This window comes from Bos indicus, chromosome 19 (genome assembly GCF_029378745.1).
Source record: "Bos indicus isolate NIAB-ARS_2022 breed Sahiwal x Tharparkar chromosome 19, NIAB-ARS_B.indTharparkar_mat_pri_1.0, whole genome shotgun sequence".
NCBI lineage: Eukaryota > Metazoa > Chordata > Mammalia > Artiodactyla > Bovidae > Bos > Bos indicus.
In genome coordinates this window covers 38,152,830-38,174,816 of record NC_091778.1, presented here as the reverse complement: position 1 = coordinate 38,174,816, position 21,987 = coordinate 38,152,830, and the positions used below count along the sequence as shown (strand labels likewise).

General features: G+C 41.9%; 1 protein-coding gene across 3 annotated transcripts in view; it reads right to left on the bottom strand.

Moving 5' to 3' along the window:
- The window catches only part of SPOP (speckle type BTB/POZ protein), an 82,341-nt gene extending 68,243 nt beyond the window's left edge, over positions 1 to 14,098 (bottom strand). For 2 of the 3 annotated variants that reach the window (XM_070773305.1, XM_019981849.2), the window contains exon 1: positions 13,908 to 14,098. The gene's annotated coding sequence lies outside the window, so the exon portion shown is untranslated. The remainder of the gene's footprint in view (positions 1 to 13,907) is intronic. The other variant, XM_019981848.2, reaches the window with a different exon arrangement.
- Positions 14,099 to 21,987: the final 7,889 nt, after the last annotated feature.

Genomic DNA, 21,987 nt, shown 5'->3' with positions numbered 1-21,987 from the left:
GGTTTTTCCAGTAGTCATGTGTGGATGTGAGAGTTGGACTATAAAGAAAGCTAAGCACCGAAGAATCGATCCTTTTGAACTGTGGTGTGGAGAAGACTCTTGAGAGTCCCTTGGACTGCAAGGAGATCCAACCAGTCCATCCTAAAGGAAATCAGTTCTGAATATTCACTGGAAGGACTGATGCTGAAGCTGAAACTCCAATGCTTTGGCCACCTGATGTGAAGAACTGACTCATTTGCAAAGACCCTGATGCTGGGAAAGATTGAATGTAGGAGGAGAAGGGGACGACAGAGGATGAGATGGTTGGATGGCATCACTGACTCAACGGACACGAGTGAGCAAACTCCGGGAGTTGGTGATGGACAGGGAGGCCTGGCGTGTTGCAATCCATGGGGCTGCAGAGTCGGAAACAACTGAGCGACTGAACTGAACTGAAGTATCCCTTCATTTCTCCATCACATTAAATATTGTTAAGTAACAGTATTAGCAATCCAGTAAAATTCTACCATGAAACACTTGCTGTACCTCAAATAATAGACCTTTTTTATCCTACCCACTGTGGTTCCCAAAGTGTAGTTCATAAATCCCTGAAAGTCCCTTTCAGTGAGTTTGTTGAAACTATTTTCACAGTATTAAGAAATTTTTGCCTTTTTCATTGTGTTGGCATTTGCATTGGTATACAAAATCAGTGCCTTAGTATAAAGAAAGGTAACGGCATCAAACTGTACTAGAGTCATGCGTGTCTTTTACCATCAGGGACTATTCTTCTTAAAAAGTCAATTTCACTTGAAAATATTCCTGAGGAAGCAGTATTACTTTTATTAAATCTGAGCCCTTGTATGGGTCTTTTAAATATTCTGCATGATGAAATGGGAAGTGTGTAGATAGCACTTCTATAGGATACTCAAGTACATTGGCAGTCTCCAGGAAAACCTCTTGTGACTCTTGATTTGTGAGCTAACCTAACTGCTTTTTTCATGGAATACTACTTTTACTTGGAACAAAGGGCAAACTGTGGTTATTCAGACATGAATATTTAGCAGATGTTTTCTTGAAAATGAATTGATTCTGTCACTTCAAGATACAAATACAAATACAAGATACAAATACAACTGACAGTATTTGTAACTAATGGCAAAATCAAAGCTTTTAATCAAAAATTAAAATCTTGGAAATATTGTAGCTGCATAGATTCCCAATACTTAAAATTTTTTCTGATAAGAAGGAGAATATTAGCTAATGTGGTTTTTTTGGTATCATATTATGAAATGTGTCATTTGGAAGATGTTTAACTCAATGAACCAGCATTTCCAAACAACCAATGTATGATATCATAAAATCAAGTATCAGTTAAAGATCTATTTAAAGTACAAGAAAGACCAATGAATTTTAATATACAACATGACTTCAGATTCCACACTGCAATGTAACTTATGAAGAAACTACTGATTATCAAGTTTTGGTGTAGTATCAGAGAATATGCACAGCTGTCTGAAAACGCTCCTCCCTTTTCCAACTACAAGTACTCTGGACATATTTTCTTCATATATTTCAATCAAAACAATCTATCACATCAGGTTAAATACAGAAGCAGACATGATAGTTTAGCTGTCTTCTATTAAGCTGGATATTTAAGAGATTCACAAAAATCCAAAACTGCCACTTCTAACTTTTTAGTTGTTTTTCATAAAAATATATTATTTGTATTAATATATTTAAAGTAGTTGATATTTTTAAATGCTTTATGTTTAATTTCTAATTTAGTAACTATGAACAGATATAAACTACACAAAGAAAAACTCAAAACTCAATTTTTAAGAGTGTAAAGAGTCTGAGACCAAAAAGTTTTGAGAACCACTGCTTAAGAGAACTTGCCTCTGATTCCAGCCACTCTCAAAATTGCTTTGTGTATCCTCAACCAGAGTTGAACCTGAGGCAGATATCTGGTCTGGGGGAAGTCAAGCCTTAGACTGATGAAATCAAATATTGCTCGGGAACCTGAATTAAGCTTCATGGATCTTAAGGTCTGTATGTGGTGGAACACTAGAATCTATTAAGTCTAACTGCTTAAAATACCTGAACTGTTTCAGTGCCAGCCCTTTCTGAAGCCCTGGTCAGCTTTTCCTTGGATTCTGTAACAGCTATTTCCTTTTGATAAATCTTTTATATGAGCTATTTTAAATAGGCTTATTTTTCTTATATCAAGAGAGTCTTAATACCACAGAACCTCAATGTCATTACAAAAACCATTTAATTTGGGTCCTTATATGAGACAACAAATTATAACAAGGCTCCCCTCCATTTGAAGACAATATTCCTATATCAAAGTAAATATCACTCCAACAAAATTAAAAACTGAATGGAAGTTATTGGTTCATTCAGAATAAGAGACAAACTTAATAACCAGCTGTTATATAAGAGAGGCTTGATAATTTTCTTTCTCTTGGAGAAGGCCCTTATATATCATGTCAATATAATTTAGACAGCCTATGGTGTCATTCGGAAAAGGCAATTGCACCACACTCCAGTACTCTTGCCTGGAAAATCCCATGGTTGGAGGAGCCTGGTAGGCTGCAGTCCATGGAGTCGCTGAGCGTTGGACACGACTGAGTGACTTCCCTTTCACTTTTCACTTTCACGCACTGGAGAAGGAAATGGCAACCCACTCCAGTATTCTTGCCTGGAGAATCCCAGGGACGGGGAAGCCTGGTGGGCTGCCGTCTATGGGGTCGCACAGAGTCGGACACGACTGAAGCGACTTAGCAGCAGCATGGTATCATTAAACCACACCAATCTGACAGGGTTTGTCACAGAGGCTGATGAACCGAAAAAGAACAAGGTAGTGAGACCTGCCCTACCAGACAGAACAACTATTATAAAGCTATGACAATTAAGACAGTGTAGTATCAGCGCAAAATATGCAAATAGACCAATGGTGCAGAATACAGAGAACACAAACACAAACCCTCATATATTTGGAAACACGTTAAGTGGTATCATGGCATCCAGTCCCATCACTTCATGCCATCACTAAGATCATGGCATCAGATCCCATCACTTCATGGTAAATAGATAGGGAAACAATGGAAACAGAGACAGACTTTATTTTCTTGAGCTCCAAAATCACTGCAGATGGTGACTGCAGCCATGAAATTAAAAGACACTTGCTCCTTGGAAGAAAAGCTATGACCAACCTAGACAGCATATTAAAAAGCAGACATTATTTTGCCGACAAAGGTAAGTCTAGTCAAAGCTATGGTTTTCTCAGCAGTTATGTATGGATGTGAGAGTTGGACTATAAAAAAAGCTGAGCGCCAAAGAATTGATGCTTTTGAACTGTGGTGTTGGAGAAGACTCTTGAGAGTCCCTTGGACTGCAAGGAGATCAAACCAGTCAATCCTAAAGGAAATCAGTCCTGAATATTCATTGGAAGGACTGAGCTTCAGAACTGACTCATTGGAAAAGACCCGGATGCTGGCAAAGACTGAAGGCAGGAGAAGGAGATGACAGAGGATGAGATGGTAGGATGCCACCACGGACTCAATGGACATGAGTCTGAGCAAGCTCCAGGAGTGATGGTGATGGACAGGAAAGCCTGGCATGCTGCAGTCCACGGAGTTGCAAAGAGTCAGACATGACTGAACTAAACTGAACTGAAATGTTATCATAAAGTTGCAGTGGGCAAACATCAATATTCAACACACGGTGGTGGCCACCAGGTGATCTTTATGGAAAGAAAATTAACCCTATTTTGGGTTTTCCTAATGAAAAAAATTAGATCTCTATGTAACACCAAGCATCAAAATAAATTCTAGATGGATTAAAAACCTAAATGTGAAAAGTGTAACTTTAAAACTTGTAGAAGAAAACACAGTATATAACTATTACCTCACAAAAAACGTACACCATAAAAGAAAAAAAAAATCTTTAAAGTTTAAACTTAGTTTCAAAAAAAGATAAGGCTAAAAAACACATTAAAACATACCCATTAGGATGGCTATTTTTTAAAAAAAAAGCATAGGATAACAAGTACTGCCAAAGACTTAGAAAAACTGGAACCCTTGTACATTGCTGGTAAGAATGTAAGACGGTGCAGCCACTACATTAAACTGTGTGGTGGTTCCTCAAAAAATGTAAAAATAGAATTAACATATGATTCAGCAATTCCACTTCTGGGTATAAACCCAAAAGAATTGAAACCAGAGTCTCAAAGAGATATTTGTCCACCTATGTTCAGAGCAGCATTATTCACAAGAGCAAAAGGTGGCAGCTACCCAAGTATCCACTGGTGGATGAATGGATAAACAAAATGTAATTATATACAAACAAGGGAGTATTATGCAGTCTCCAAAAGGAAGGAAATTCTGACAGCATGGATGAACCTCATGGATATCATGCTAAGTGAAATAAGCCAGATATAAAAGGACAAGTACTACATGATTCCACTCGTATGAAGTATCTAAAGTAGTCAAAATCATAGAAATTGAAAGTAGTACCTGTTTTAAATACCAAGAAAAGGACTGTGTAGACCTCAAATCACAGTGAATGATTACATATATATCTTTTTCCTTACAAATAAACAGATTGCTAGGAGGAATTAGAGGCCTTCAGAGAACTACTGCAAGCTCTTCTTTGATATAGCTGGTGCCTCAGCCCAAAGATTTACGCCAACAGCTTCTTAGAAAGCAACACTAAAGAATAAAGGTCTTCGGGAACTGCCCTGGTGGTCCAGTGGTTAAGTCTTCATGATTCCACTATAAGGAGTGCAGGTCTGATCCCTGGTTGGGGAACTAAGATCCCATACGCCATACGGCACAGTAAAAAAATTTTTTTAATTTTTTGAATTGTTAAAAAAAAAAAAGAATAAAGGTCTTCACGGTCAAGTAAGGGTTACTGTCCAACTGTATAACTCCCATTTTGAGGTCTGCATCCAGCATTCCCAAAGCTGCATGACCAACTTTGCCACACACAGCAACTGTACAACTCCTGCCAATTCTATTAAAACATGACCATAGTTGCAAGAATGAAGGGCCAAGTGTTTCCTAAAGAGGTTAAGCTTCAAAATCATTTTTTACTATAACAGGAGCTTGTCAAAAACAAAAGTAAAGGAAGCTACTGGAATGATTCACCATAACTGAAAACAAACACAAGAAACAGGTGTGCTTCCCTGAATACACAACCAAAATTTAGTAAGAAGCCAGTACTGTTATGAAACCAGGTTGAGAATAAGCTTATAAAATCTGAAAGTAAATATGACAAGATGGCAAAAAGAAAACCGAATTTCAGATAAATATCAGAATACTGTTATTGTCAGGCTTTGAGTAACCTGAAATCCGTAAGTTACTCAAAACATCACTAAATGGTTAAGAGTCTTATAAATCATTTTCTGCTAAGGCAGGAACATTTCATGCAAAGATGGGAACAATAAAGGACAGAAATGGTATGGACCTAACAGAAGCAGAAGATATTAAGAAGAGGTGGCAAGAATACACAGAACTATACAAAGAAGATCTTCACGACCCAGATAATCGTGATGGTGTGATCACCAACCTAGAGCCAGACATTCTGGAATGCAAAGTCAAGTGGGTCTTAGGAAATATCACTGCGAACAAAGCTAGTGGAGGTGATGGAATTCCAGTTGAGCTATTTCAAATCCTGAACGAGGATGCTGTGAAAGTGCTGCACTCAATATGCCAGCAAATTTGGAAAACTCAGCAGTGGCCACAGGACTGGAAAAGGTCAGTTTCATTCCAATCCCAAAGAAAGGCAATGCCAAAGAATGCTCAAACTACTGCACAATTGCACTCATCTCATACGCTAGTGAAGTAATGCTCAAAATTCTCCAAGCCAGGCTTCAGCAATACGTGAACCGTGAACTTCCAGATGTTCAAGCTGGATTTAGAAAAGGCAGAGGAACCAGAGATCAAATTGCCAACATCCGCTGGATCAGTGAAAAAGCAAGAGAGTTCCAGAAAAATACCTACTTCTGCTTTATTGACTATGCCAAAGCCTTTGACTGTGTGGATCACAATAAACTGTGGAAAATTCTTCAAGAGATGGGCATGCCAGACCACCTGACCTGCCTCTTGAGAAATCTGTATGCGGGTGAGGAAGCAACAGTTAGAACTGCACATGGAACAACAGACTGGTTCCAAATAGGGAAAGGACTATGTCAAGGCTGTATATTGTCACCCTGCTTATTTAACTTAAATGCAGAGCACATCATGAGAAATGCTGGGCTGGATGAAGCACAAGCTGGAATCAAGACTGCCGGGAGAAATATCAATAACCTCAGATATGCAGATGACACCACCCTTATGGCAGAAAGTGAAGAACTACAGGGCCTCTTGATGAAAGTGAAAGAAGAGAGTGAAAAAGTTGGCTTAAAGCTCAACATTCAGAAAACTAAGATCATGGCATCCGGTCCCATTACTTCATGGCAGATAGATGGGGAAACAGGGCAAACAGTGACAGTGAAAACTTTATTTTTTGGGCTCCAAAATCACCACAGATGGTGACTGCAGCCATGAAATTAAAAGATGCTTGCTCCCTGGAAGAAAAGTTATGACCAACATAGAAAGCATATTAAAAAGCAGAAACGTTACTTTGTCAACAAAGGTCTGTCTAGTCAAAGCTATGGTTTTTCCAGTAGTCAAGTATGGATGTGAGAGTTGGAATATAAGGAAAGCTGAGCACCGAAGAATTGATGCTTTTGAACTGTGGTGTTGGAGAAGACTCTTGAGAGTCCCTTGGACTGCAAGGAGATCCAACCAGTCCATCCTAAAGGAAATCAGTCCTGAATATTCACTGGAAGGATTGATGCTGAAGCTGAAACTCCAATACTTTGGCCACCCGATGTGAAGAACCGAATCACTGGAAAAGACCCTGATGCTGGGAAAGATTGAAGGCAGGAGGAGAAGGGGACGACAGAGGATGAGATGGTGGGATGGCATCACCGACTCTATGCACGTGAGTTTGAGTAAACTCCGGAAGTTGGTGATGGACAGGGAGAGGCCTGGCGTGCTGCAGTCCATAGGGTCGCAAAGAGTTGGACACGACTGAGTGACTGAACTGACTGACTGAGGAATTAGTTTAGACCCTAAACAGGTTTAGAATATAGCTCCATTGTATCTTTCCCTTGTATTAACTTTTATTAGTGTGATGGGTTTTCAGGAAACACTGAGGATGCATCAACATTTCTGAGTCCACAGCACACAACAGAAATCCACAGGATTTAGTACTGTTCCAGACCCTGTGTTAAGACAGCTAGATATTAGAGCTCATGGCCTATCTGAAAATTTTCCTTAATTATGAACAATTTGTCACTTTTTCATGATGAAATCTTGTGATAATGAAAAATATATGTTATTACAGCATAATCTTACATAACACTCCAACTGTGTTGGAGAAATGTGTGTGAATAAGGAAAAGGGAGGAAAGACACACACACACTTATACATGTACACACAAAGGTATATAATGCTCAAAACCCCACATCTCGAAAATATTATATACAAATTATCAGTTTATAAATTTCATCTTGTATACCTTTCATCTCAGGAAAAAAAAGCAAGTTTGCTCATGAGAAAAGAAATTCCACAGTCTCTTCTATGCTGTGCTATGCTTAGTCACTTAGTCATGTCTGACCCTTTGCCACCCTATGGACTGTAGCCCGCCAGGCACCTCTGTCCATGGGAATTCTCCAGGCAAGAATACTGGAGTGGGTAGCCATGCCCTCCTCCAGGGGATCTTCCTAACCCAGGGATCAAACCCGGGTTTCCCGGCATTGCAGGTGGATTCTTTTACTGTCTGAGCCGACAGGGAAATCCAGTCTCTTCTATAGCTAACCTTGTATTTGTGATGTGGGGTTGGGAAGCAATGCTCTCTTGAGAGATACTAGCTGTTTTTCACAAAGAGTACTCAAGATAAGAAAGCTGTGAGGTCTAAGATTCAGAATCCAACAATGCCAGTGACACAGAAATGAATCAAACACTAGGTGCACTGTGTTAAAAAAAAAGACACCTTTAGTTGTTAGAATTTGGGGACAGAAGCTCCATACGGAGATTAACAACACAGTTTATTAAAATGGAAGGAAGTGTAGTATAGATATATAAGCATACAGAGGTAAGGTGAGGGGACATCTGAGACAAGAAAAAAGAAAGTCATTCAGCGACTTCCTCTGCTAGAAGCTTATACACCAAGTGTAAAAGGCTCCCAAAGGTCAAACATGGGACATTTTGAGCATCCAAAAAAAAAGTCTGTGATTATTGGTAAAACACAGAGAAAATTAAAATCCATGAGTTTATAAAGATACCAAAACAGAGCAAAAAAAAAAAAAAAAAGAAAATTCATTTCATTAGAGGTATACCAACTTCTTACTCAGAAAATTGCTAAAGGATTCTGAGTAAATTAAGAATTTATCTGAACTTTTGGGAAGAAATTATAATCTATTCCTAACTGATGAGAGATACCTTTACAGATGATGGAAGGCTAATCAATATAAAAGGAATGTTAGAATTAGAAAATTAGCACTTTGTAATAGCCAAAGAAATAGTTGATTCAGGCAAAGACTGTTATCAGTAGGTGATAAAGGCTGCTGAAGAAGCATAAGAGTATTGTGTCAAAGTGTCACTACTCCACCTGCTAATTACAAAGTCTTTACAATGGAGAGATCCGGTATTTATCATCTTGAACAAACAAATCCATCACCATTAACAGTCAGACATTATGACATGATGTTTCTCTTATTGTGATGTGACATGAGGTACACAGCATCACCTATGAAGTATTATTACCAAAAATGTTTAACTGAATCTAGCCAAGACTTCACTGCCAGTTTGTAAGGAAATACAGGGATAAAGGAACAAATTACATGAAACTGAGAGGAATCTCCAGTTTCTCAGAAAACTCTAGAAGTGATATATTATACAAGACAAATGGCCTGGTCTCTTCAAAAGGAAAGACTGCATCGATCCTAAATAAAGTGTTTTAGATTTAAAAAGAGACTAAGGAAACATTTTTGGAGAAAAAAATACCAATAGCTAACAAGTGTTGTGTTGGAGACAACTGGGAAAACCTGAACATGAACTAGATATTAGACGGTACTGGGAAAGTATTGTTAATTGCCTCCGCTGTGACAATGTATTGTAAGATCAATGAACTAAAACAATGTCTGTTTTAAAAAGATGCACTAAAGTATTTAAAGTATTAAAGTGTCATGATGTCTACAATGTAAAGATTTATATATTATATGCAAACACATATGCACATATAAAGTGGCTCCCCCAGTGGCTCAGCAGTAAAGAATCTGCCTGCAATGCAGGAGACCCAGGTTCAATCCCTGAGTTGGGAAGATCCCCTGAAGGAGGGCACAGCAACCCACTCCATTATTCTTGCCTGGAGAATCCCATGGACAGAGAAGTCTGGTGGGCTACACATAGGGCCACAAAGAGTCAGGCACAACCGAAGAGACTGAGTATGCACGCATGCACATATACAGATAAAACAAATACAGTAAAACATGAAAAACTGTTGGAATCTAGGGAGTAATTGGTATAAAGATGACAACTGTACTATTCTTTCCATTTTTCTGTATGTTTACAATTTTTTACCTAGACAGCTCAAAATGCACTTCCTTTCCTCCAGGAAGGCCTCCCAAATGAACTCTCCTCTATTTGCTCACAATTCATAGTGAAGCACACATTCTGCAACTATCTTTCAGAGTACTAGCAGCAATATTCTGTGCAGGCACTCAGAAAAGCATCTCAAATAACTGAGTTAGTCTTTTAATTTCTCAACAGAGTAGCAGTTCACTTGTATAAACAATCTTGAGTCACAGCTCTCAAATGGAGATCATCAAACATCACTTATGGGGTTACAGAATTTCCCATGGAGAAACAATCAGCAAGTGTGATAGGGAGAAATTAGAATACAAGTTGTACGTGTCTTCCTAGCATTGCTTTTAAAAAGCCACATTATCCAGGCATATGACTTTATTCTCATGAGATTATTCTTCAGTCCAACAATATCTTTCACCACTACCTCTGGTCTGCAAAACAGTGACAATATTTATCCACAACTCCTGGGGATAATGAAGCTTAACAAGGTACATAATGAACTTTAAAATCTCACACAAGAGTGCACGAAGTTTTATTGTTTTTGTTACTGTTTTGTTTTTTTTGGCTGAACTGTGAGGCACGCAGGATCTTAGTTCCCTGACCAGGGATCAAACCCATGCCCACTTACTGGAAGCATGGATTTTCCACATTGGACTGCCAGGGAAGTCTCCTGCAGGAAGACTTAAAAAATCAGATAGTACAGTGCTGGTGAGGAAAGAGCCAGACTCACACTGCTGGCAGGAATATAAATTAATACAACTTTTATGAAAAGCAATTTAGCAATATTTAACAACATTAAAAATCCATATAGCTTTCCACCTGGAATTAATCCAACAGACATCGATGTACATAAAAAGGACACATGAGGAATTAACTGTAGCACTGGAAACAACCTAACTATCCAATAAACGCTGGCTGGATAATGGCACATCTATACAGCGGAATATCTGCCAGCTTTCAAAACGGAAGAGGTTAAAAAAAAAAAAAAAAGGAAGAGGTACTCTATGTACTGTATGAAATGACAGCCAAGATATACTAAGTGAAAAAAGCAAAGTGCAGAATAGTAGGTATAGAATCTTACCATTTATGTAAACAACAAATAAAAACAAAAACACCAAAGAATATATAGTTGCATATGCATGTAAAAGCCTTATCTATGCAAGGTAAACAAGATACAGGAAACAATTTCCTTCAAGGGAGGTATCTAGAAGGATGAAAGGAGGACATACTCTATGTAGTTTCTGATTTTTGTATCGTATGTGTGTACATGTGTTACCCATTTTAAAGAGTTATTTTTTTAAACAAGGCTCTACACCAATTTAAGGCTTCCCATGGCAACCCACTCTAGTATTCTTGCCTGGAGAATCCCAGGGACAGAGGAGCCTAGTGGGCTGCCGTCTATGGGGTCGCGCAGAGTTGGACACGACTGAAGCTACTTAGCAGCAGCAGCAGGTGGCGCTAGTGTAAAGAATTCATCTGCCAACGCAGAAGACATAACAGATGCTGGTTCAATCCCTGGGTCAGGAAGATCCCCTGGAGTAGGAAACTGCAACATGCTCCAGTGTTCTTACCTGGAAAATTCCAAGGACAGAGGAGCTACAGTTTATGGGGCAGCAAAGAGTTAGACAGAACTGAGCAACTGAACACATTGCACCCATCTGAATTATTTAATTAATACTTATCTTAACCTAAAAGCATTTCATGTCTTCACACCATACAACTTTTTTATGAGACTTCAGTAAATTCAACCAGATAAAAAGAAAGCACCCTATATGACAGAAGTCTACTGAGAAGAAAAAAGGACATTTATTTACCTCCATTTTACTTCCAAATTTTACCAGACTAGGGGACTTCCCTGGTGGTCCAGTGGTTAAGGCTGTGCTTCCACTGCAGGTGGCCCGGGTTCAATCCCTGCTCAGGGAACTAAGATCCTGCATGCTGCATGCATGGCCAAAAATTTTAAAAAATTAAAGAAATAAAAAAGATTTTACCAAACTACCTGACAGAAGTCTGGACATAGGCAACATTGAACATCTCCAAGCACTAAACTAACCACTATGAAGAGCTCTAAAAGGATAAGTCCCAAAGTATCAAATGGACATCAACCACCCCCAGCCTAAGCATGAGGTGGTCACAATAACTTATACTTCTCAGTCTTCACACAAGAAAAAAGATGAATGTCCAGCTCTTTCAAAGGATACAAGAAGATACATGCTAAGTCACTTCAGTCGTGTCCGACTCTGTGTGACCCCACAGATGGTAGCCTACCAGGCTCCCCCATCCCTGGGATTCTCCAGGCAAGAACACTGGAATGGGTTGCCATTTCCTTCTCCAAAGCATGAAAGTGGAAAGTGAAAGTGAAGTCGCTCAGTCGTGTCCGACTCTTAGCGACCCCGTGGACTGCAGCCTACCAGGTTCCTCCATCCATGGGATTTTCCAGGCAAGAGTACTGGAGTAGGGTGCCATTGCCTTCTCTGACAAGAAGATATATGCCCCCCAAATTCTTGTGCTTCCTATGTCATTGCTTGGCTCCAGCTGTAACCATTACAACAGAAAACAGCATGAAAGACAGCTGAACCATGCCAAGGCCACAGTAAAATGAGGAAGTAAAATATATATATATATACTTTAAAGCCCAAGAACTTAAGGCCCTAGAGTTAAGAATGACAACCCCTTCTCCCCCAAAAAGCCTTGAGAGATGAGTATCAAAGAAAGAACACAAAGGAAAGAAAAGAGAAAATAAGGCTTCCTAATAATATGTCCAACTCAATGGACATGAGTTTCAGTGAACTCCTGGAGTTGGTGATGGACAGGGAGGCCTGGCATGCTGCAATTCATGGGGTCGCAAAGAGTCGGATACGACTGAGCCACTGAACTGAACTGAACTGAATAGTATGTCCCATTCCTAAGTTATCCAGACAGGAAGCAACGTTGGCAAAGACAACTAAAAGAACACAGAAAATGTGCACCACCACCCCCGCCAACAATTTAACTATTCATTTCAATGCTATTCAGCAAACCTTTTGCTTGTAAGAGTTTATCATCTCTTCACCCTGTTCTGATGGCAGCGAGTATTCAAGAGTGGCAACATAGGCGCAAATCAAGGGACCATGTATAATCTTCCAACTGAAAACACAGGTTCTAGATCACTGAGATATTACTGCACCTTAAAGTTCATTTTAAAAATTGCTCTTTGTTATTTGCAAATGTGAAAGAAACACCATTCTTGTTACTTAAAACTTCCACTGGCTAGGTTATCGCTCACCAGTAGTTTCAGATTGCTTTTTTCATGTGCTATTCAAAACACCAATAATGTACAGCTAAAAACGAAAGCACTAAAGAAGATCTTTTACCAAAAAAGAGGCAAATAGGTCACACCGAGGAGGGCTAGAGATCAGAGTACATAGATGTCTTGATGTACAGTTACTACTCTAAGCCTTATACTCTTTACTTCATCTGGTTCTGTGAGAATAAGTAATTTTACTAAAAGGAAACCCCCCTTACTTTCTTTTTTATGGCCCTAGTCCTCCTTAGAAAGGCTACCAAAATCCCTTGCCAGAACAATTGCCACCTACTCCTAAATTTAGAGGAGGTTTGCATTAGCGATACAACATGACGATGGAAGAATCCGAGGAAAGAAAAGGAATACTAGAACTATAAGTTCCAATGGCAGTTTCCAAAGAAGGGTCAGCGTAGGGAATGCTTGCTCTCGGAGGCGTTTGGAGCCTGGGAATCCCTATGACAACACAAGACGCGAAAGGTGCTTTGTCATAAATTCCCTCAAGTAATTTAAACCCTCCCTTTTGGAGAGAAGCAACAGGCCCACTATCTGGCACCAAGTCTAGCCCACTGCCTAGGAAGAAGGCGGGCGCGCGGTCAAGTGGCTCTTTATCCCGCAGGTCCCTGCAACACAGCGATGCGCATGCGCCCCGAGGGCAGCGACCAAGCACCCCTAGCTTGTTCACACTCGAGCATGCGCAGTCACCCATCTCGCCGCAGGCGACAGCTCACTATTTGGCAAGGGGGATGGGACTGGGAAAATCATGGGGGGGGCCGAAGGCAGGGGGCGCGTTTGTGTCTCCTGAATGCTTGGGATTAGGAGAAGGCACGACTGCTGGCATTCGCGGGCCATGTAATCCGGGATGTGGGAAATGGGGCAGAAAACAGTCTATGTGCGGCGCGGGGTGGTGGGGGGGCGGAGAGTGGGGGGTCAGTCACCTCTTAAGGGAGACACCCCCCCCCCACTCAGACAGGACAACCCTTTCCCTCGACTCTCCTCCCCCCACTCACCTGAGAGCGGCGGCGACAGCTGCTGGTCCCCGTCCCCCTGCGCTCGCCTCATACTGTCCGCAACATCCGGGACCTGCGAGACCGCCGATACACAAATACACACACACAAGGAGCGCGCACACTCACACACACACACACATACCGAAACACACCGGTCGGGGCGTCATGGCGTCAGCACGTCGACGCAGCGAGCGCGTACCCGCCGGGGCCCCACCCCGCGCGGCCTCCGCCTCCTCTACTCCGACTCCCCTCCCCTTTTTAGGTTCTCCAGCTCCTCCTCCCTCTGCCTCAAGACTCCGCCTACCTTCCCTACTGCGCATGCGTCCCTTGTGTCGCCAGGGCCCGAAGATTTGAAGGGAAGGAGGGGCTTGAGAAAAAAGAGGCGGGAACTCGCAGAGGGTCGCGTGTAGGGCGCGGCAGTCTGCGCGGAGGTGCGAGGACGAAACAGCGGCTCACCAAGATTGGGAGTCGGGTGAGCGTAACAATAAAGACATTTAACAACAGCACCTTATATTCACTAGCAGCTTGTGGATTACTAAAGACGTTTACATATATTACCTCATTTTTCTAACCAGCTGTGTGTCAGTAAAATATTTTGAACTTTTTGATGATGTTAGAGACTTTTAAGTAACTTAAAAAGTTGAGCTTTCGGAAACAAAAACAAAAAGGCCCATTCTTTTGCGGTAAGGTGGGCATGTAGGTGGCTTAACTGATAGCAAGCTGATTCACGAACAATTTATTTTCTTGGACACCTGGGTCCCCAGTTGGTCTCACATCCTGTCTCCTAAGGACTATCATTGATTGCTGAGTTGAGTAAAAGAAATATATCTCAGGGATTTCCTTGGCAGTCCAGCAGTTAAGAAAGACTCTGTGTTTCCGCTGCAGGGGGCACTGGTTTGATCCCTGGTCAGGGAACTAAGATTCTGCCTGAATGCTGCATAGTGCAGTTAAAAAAACCTTAAAAAAAAAAAAAAGGTCTCAGAGCCTCTGGGCCCTGGGAGAAAGAAGTTGCCTTCACCAGTGATGGAATATTTGATTTGTTATTGCTACAATTCTTGCCTAAGATTAAACTTTAAAAATTTTATTCTTACTGAATCGAGCCAAATAATCTGGAGCAGGCATTGTCTCTTTTCCATACTGAGATTGTATCATTATGTAGACACACACACACACACACAAACATGTGAGGAAGTGTCTTATCCAAAAAAGCAACCAGATAAACCTGTGGGTCATGGGGTGACAAAGTATGAACCCTGCCTTGTGAAAACTGGAAGCTTCTGGAAGCTCTGCTTCTGTGGGACTGTCTCCAGGACACAGTGCTCACTATGTCCTGCCGCATGTGTCCTGGGGCCCCTTGGCTGGTGAGTCTGTTCAGCAGGGACAGCTGGAAAGTACATGAGCCAAACCACATGGGAGGCTGTGACAGTACCAGACTGTTGTCCACTTTCAAATGCACAAGCAGACCCTACAAAATATCCTTGGAATGACAGACAAAACACTCCTAAAGCTTCCTCAACCCATATTTTAGCCAAAATGATCAAGAAATGGAGATCCTAGACTTCCCCGGTGGTGTATGGATAGGAATCCGCCTGCCAATGCAGGAGATGTGGGTTCAATCCCTGGTCCAGGAAGATTCTACGTGCCTGGGATCAACTAAGGCTGTGTGCCACAGCTACCGAAGCCTGTGCTCCTAAAGCCTTGTGCCCCACAACAAGAGAAAGCCACCACAATGAGAAGCCTGCACACCACAACGAAGAGTAGCCCCTGCTCACTGCAGCTAGAGAAAGCCCACACAAAGCAACAAAGACCCAGCACAGCCAAAAAATTTTATTTTAAATGGAGATCCTAAATTCAACAATGATGTGGTTACTATCCCTGCACCACTTAAAACAAGAAGTACTTTGTCACCTATTAGGCTGATGCTTGAAACTTTCCAACTAGATTTCACTCACTCATCATAATCATCATAACAAACATTTCATTCCATTATCTGAAGGCATCAAGGGTTTTGGTCCTTGAATAAATGTAGAGTGCCCCACAGGCAACCCAGTAACCAGTTGCAAAGAATCGATTTCTAGTGTCACTGAAGCTGTTAATTTACTGTTCTCTTGACTTCAGATTTCACAGGATGGCAGGGAAGAAAGAAAAAGTGTACCACTCCTTGGATGGAGAAGTATGGAAGTGGGGAAGGGGTGCTCAGAGGGTAACAAATCTGCCTGCAATGCAGGAGACCTGGGTTCAATCCCTGGGTCGGGAAGATGCCCTAGAGAAGGAAATAGCAACCCAGTCCAGTATTCTGGCCTGGAGAATCCCATGGACAGAAGAGCCTGGTGAGCTACAGTCCATGGGGTTGCAAAGAGTCGGACACTGAGTGACTAACGATTTCACTGCTTTTCACTCTCACTTCTTGGAGGGGAGAAGCATGGAGGTGGGGAAGGGGTGCAGAAGGAGAGAACTGGAGGCATGGTCAACATACTTTAGCTACCTCACAATTGGGGCTGATCATTACAGTTTAGTGAGATTCTGCCTGGGACCTGGGAAGTGACTCCTCAAAGCTGGTGAGTCTGCACCACCAGCTTGTCCCAGCTGGCCCTGAATCTCTAGAGATCTGGAAGGACGTACAAGTCTATGCCCATCTGTAGCCTGGTGTGATGAGGCTCCCATTCTTCTGTGTGGACCATACCGCCCACCTGAGACGTGATCTCACCAGCCTCTGTACAAAGGGCTTTGATTTGGTGTGGATCTGATTAAATGACTGTAGACGTCCTTGGAAGCACTATGTGGAAGAATTTTAAACAGCTTCTCCTTTTTAATATGCACTTCCTCTTCGGTTTTAATTATTTTGTTCCTACATTTTCCCTTTCAATTTACTAAAATCTAGAAATGTAATTAGAGCAGAGGCTGGGCTCAGAGAAAGCTGCCAGGATTTCTACAGCATGATTAAATATACTAGGCATCCCTTTAGTGTGGGACTGAAAAATAGGATTCTCATTATTATCTTTCCTTATCCAGGAAAGAATCAGCACCACGTACAGATATGGATTTATTGAAAATGCAGCACTAATTAAAAACTCACCCAGTCTCTTGACGAGGATTGGTTGGGGCGGGGGGAGTCCAGTTATTTAATTATTTCCTCCATTGACTGTTTTGTTGTTGTAACCACAAGCAAGAAACCCCCTGCCCCATTCTTCTATCCTCAAAATAAAATTCTCTTCCTCATGAGGGACTTAATGAGGCTTTTATCTATGCCACAACAATCAAGCTTACAGTGGCACCAATTCAATTAACTGCTCTTTGTGATGGTAGGAAACACGCAGAACTCGTTTTCTTAATCCAAAACTCAAATGACATAGCGTTCTTTGGCCATCATGAGCCAGGTCTGGGCAAGGAATCTGTCCCAAAGACCCCTAAGATGTCTGGTATTTATTCTGCCTACGAGGACCTTCAGTTCCATTTTACAGTCCAATAAGCAAAGGCATGGTTTCTCTTGAAGGGGTAGGGGATGTAGAAGCAGGCAAGAATGCACAGATGAGTAGAGGCGTAGGAGAGGGAAATGCAGGAAGGATGATCCTTAGCAGCAGCATGTGTGTGTGCTCAGTCCCTCAGTGTGTCTGACTCTTTGTGACCCCATGAACCAGGCTTGTCTGTCCATGGAATTTTCCAAGCAAGAAGACTGGAGTGGGTTGCCAGCATAGTCCTGTCTAAAGAGGCAGATGACACCCCCTGAGATACAGGTGTAAGACTACACTCAAGGAAGCATACCAACAAGAACACACTGATTAGGTCGTGCTAGGGCTGCGATGGGGTTAATAGAAAATTGACAGCGACAAAATATTTATTGATTAAATTTCATAGTGCAACAGCTGTGGCTTAATGAATGAGCTCCAGGCGCTTCGCCTGGAGACTCAAGTTCAAACCCAGCACTAACGCTTACTAAATATAAACTTGGACAAACCTCATTGAGTCTCAGTTTTTCCATATGAGCAATGGAGAAAATAATGTCCACCACACCATGTTGTTGTGAGAATTGTCTGAAATCATATTTGAACATATCACAATCACTATACACAGACTAGGATAGACCCCACTTATTTTTGGATGTGTGACTGAATGTGGATCTGGGGTAAGTGTTCACATGCCCGCTGGTCTTCAAGCCTCACTCTAATAGGTGTGCCATCCTTGCTCATTTCCGCTATGCCCTTCTTTAGATTTGTTCAGGAAGCATGGAACCAAGGAAGCAGCATGGGCTTCTCGGCCAGAATATTGACACTTTCTAGGTGGGGCCCCTGACAAGCTCCCTGGAGTCTGTTTCCTCAGAGACAGTCAGGTTTCTTGTTGCAAGAACTGCCCGAATGCTGGCTACATCAGCCCCAGCTGGAATTTACTGAAGACATATCTCTGGCTCCCAGAATTATCAGGAGTGGAAGAATCGGAAATTCAGCAGAAACCAAGGACTAATAGAGGAAGAACAAAATCTTCTTCAGCAGGACTTTATGGCCAGGAGGTCCAACCACTGAGCACTGCCAGAGTGCCACCACCAGACACATTTGCCCCTGCTGGGCTGTTGCAAAGGACAGCTAACCTTCTTTCCATCTGTATGCCTCAGGCTGCAAACCCAGAGCCCAGGCAGTGGCACCCTGTTGACTAATCCTAGACCACATCCCAGGCCCTGACCACCTTGGTGGTGGTGGTGTTGGGGGTCGGGGGTGGGAAATGAAAAAGGTGTCGCTGCCATAATGTCCATGGTGTCACCTTCAGCACTTCTTTTCACTGATGCTGTCCACAGCAGGGTACTTATCCCAAGCAGGAAGAGAGTCAGATGCTGGACCACCAACCCTGCCACCTCATCTGTGAAATGGGCATTCATCATAGGGCAATAAGCAGCACTGAAGGACATGTTTGTTCAGAAATGCTTGGCGTATAAAAGACATTCTGTTACTTTACTTTCCTCTTTTATAAAACAAAAGACTTGAAATGGTATACTTATCCGAGGATTTGATCAATGAGCTTATAGATATTGAAATTCTGAGTTTTTAACCTGGAGAAATGGTTAGGAAAGATGATGTCTGAACAGTGGAGGATCAAGCAGAGCAGATGCAGTGGGAAAGAGAGGAGAGGAAATGGCAAGTTTCAGTCCAGCCTGTCTTTGATTTTTGTCCTGGACTGGCCACACAGCTCCATCTCCATCTTGTTTAGCTTTATTTATTTATTATTGGCCATGTGGCATGTAAGGATCTTATCCCTGACGAAGGTTCTAATCCATGGCCCCTTCATTAGGAGCATGGAGTCTTAATCACTGGACCACCATTAAAGGCCCTCCTTCATCTTTAAAATGGTTTTAAGAATTACCTAGTCATTCTTTCAAAATAAGTTTTGAAGCGTCAATATTTGTTTTCAACAAAGAATATATTAATAAAATATAGGTTATATTCAGTGTTATGAATTATTTTCAGTGGTTTCTTGGTTCTATTCTGAATGGGCTTGATCCATTACCTGATGTTATTTGCCCTAAAATAACATTTACCTAAATCTAGATAATTTGTTTAGCAAAAACAATTTTTTCTCTGTCTCCACTCAAATAGAAGTTACTTCTGATTTTGTAATTTTAGATTATCCTTGCCATGGCTCTACTTTATCAAGGTGAATTGATTTCAATTGAAAGTTTATTCTGCATCAGAATCCTATTTTAAAGGGGGAATTTAATCTAAAATTCAATTATGGAAGATCTGTGCCCAAATGAACAGTCAACTAGCACTTACTGAATGCTCCCCAGGTACGGAGCTCTACCAAGGTAACTACAGGAGAAGTCAAAAGAATAGAAATATTGTCCCTAGTCACAAAGAGTTTTCAGTTTAGAATTTTAAAATTTCAAAACTAGAAGGGACCACACTGAGAGTCTCCAGCCCAGTGGTTTCTAAACAGCTTGCTTCTCAAGCTCTGGGTTTCTGAAGATTTGCCTCAGGGTTTCCAAGGAAGAGGGGAGCAGCAAAGGGGGCTGGGGCAGTCTAAGCCAAGCCAATCTGGCTCTCTTTTCACTCATTCAGGCCAAAGATTGAGCATCATCCTTGAGTCCTCTTCTAATACCTCATATGTAAACCATCAGGGATTCCCTTTAATACTAGTTTCAAAGCATCCCTTGGATCTGTCCACCTCTCTCCATCTCCTCAGTCCCATTCAAGTTCTAGCCAACATCCTCTTTTGCCTTAACCCCAGTGATAGGGTCCTAATTGGCCTTCTTAATTCTATGCTTGTCCTTCAATCTATTCTTCACTCTGCAACTAGGGCAATCTAATTGAAACTTGTCAGATCATGCTGCGCCCCCTGCTTAAAAACCCTAAATAACTTCCCATTGGACCCAGACTTTGTACCACCGCCTTTAAGTGTCTCACCATGTCAAATATGTGCCCTGCTTGCTTTTCTCCCTCATCTTCATTTTAGCCATACTGGCCATCTATCAGTTCCTGGAACCCATCAAGCTCTTTCCCTCCATGAGCGTTTGTCGTTACTGTTCCCCCTGCCTTGACGCTTTTCCCCTAACTCTTCGCATTAGCTGGTTCTGCCTCTTATTTCAGGTCTCAGTTTAATTTTCACATCCTCAGAGAACCTTTTTTGATCACCAGCCTCAGTGGTCAGGACCTTCTTGGTATCTTGGTACTAACTTTACTTCCTTTACAGCACTAACAATAACTTGTAGTTGTGTGTTTACTTTTTTACCATCAGTCTCCTCTAATCAGTTGTTGGCTCCAGCCCGTTTGTTTGGCTCTCTGTAATGTCCCAGAATTCAACACAGTACTGACTCATAGACAGAAGGTGCTTAGTACGTACTGAATGAGTGAACGTACAACAGAAAACCCTAGACGTGTAAGGAATGTCAAAGAAGGTTGGAAGTACGTAAGGAAGTTTAGCAGGCAAAGAGTGTGCAGAAGGGGAATGAGGAAGGAAAGCAGACCAACCAGATAAAGATCCCTTAGGCCAGAAAAAGCATGGAGTTTTTTAGGAACTCAAGGAAAATTTGTGTGGCTGGAGTACAGAGAGCAAGTGGGAGGGCTGTGGGGAGGGGGTCAGGTGGATGAGGAAGAGCCAGCCAGCATGTCTCCCCTATGATCCAAACTGTGGAACTGAGAACAGGCTAGGATTGAATTCCCCAGAGGAAATTCAGGGCTCTCTTGGCAGAAGGAGGAAATGAATGCTGGAGGCCAACGACAGAAGACCGTTACTCCTGGTTTTCCTTCTTTCTTTCTGGCTACTTTTTCTCAGCCTCTTTACAGGCTCCTCTTTTGGCCATCCTTTGAACATCAGCTTTCCTTGGATTATGTTCAGTTCCTCTCCTCTTCACACTGTCCTCACTTGCCTTGAGATGGCTCCTTTTTTTCCCCTCACAGCTCCACTGCCATCCATCTGCTAAAGAATATTCCGAATCTATCTTGAGCCAGGACTTTCTTGAGCTCCAGACTTACATATCCAACTATCAGCCTGATATCTTCAGTTGAATGGACCATAGGCACATAATATCCAGCAGATGTAAAACCTGCTTCTTCTTCGGTGTTTTCTCATCTCACCAAGTAGCTCAAGCCTAGAAGCTGGAAAGAATCCTTGACGTCTCAAGTCCATTTCTAATTCAGCACCAAGTTCTGAGAGTTTTATACTTTAGTTATCTCCCAGTTCTGCCTACTTCCTTCTATCTTCTCTGACACTTCCCTCATCCTTCCCAGGATCACAGCAGCCTCCTCCCTGGGCTCCCAACCTTTATTTATGAGGAAGGAAAGCAGACCAACCAGATAAAGATCCTAAAGCCAGAAAAAACATGGAAGGTCTTCACCCTTCCAGTTATTCTATGCTCTGCAGCCAGACTGAGAGTTCTAAAAAACCAATCTGATCAAGTAATTTCTTTGCATTCCACCCTTCATTGCCCTCAATATAAAAACCTTAACAGAGGTGAGAGGCTCTTTAGCAGTGACCTATGCCTCAGTCTCCAGGCTGTGTCTTACGCTTCCCACCGTACCCAGCAACTGAGTTTCCTGTCATACAAAGAACTGCTTTCATCTCTGAAAACACCAAGTTCTCTCATTTTGCACATACT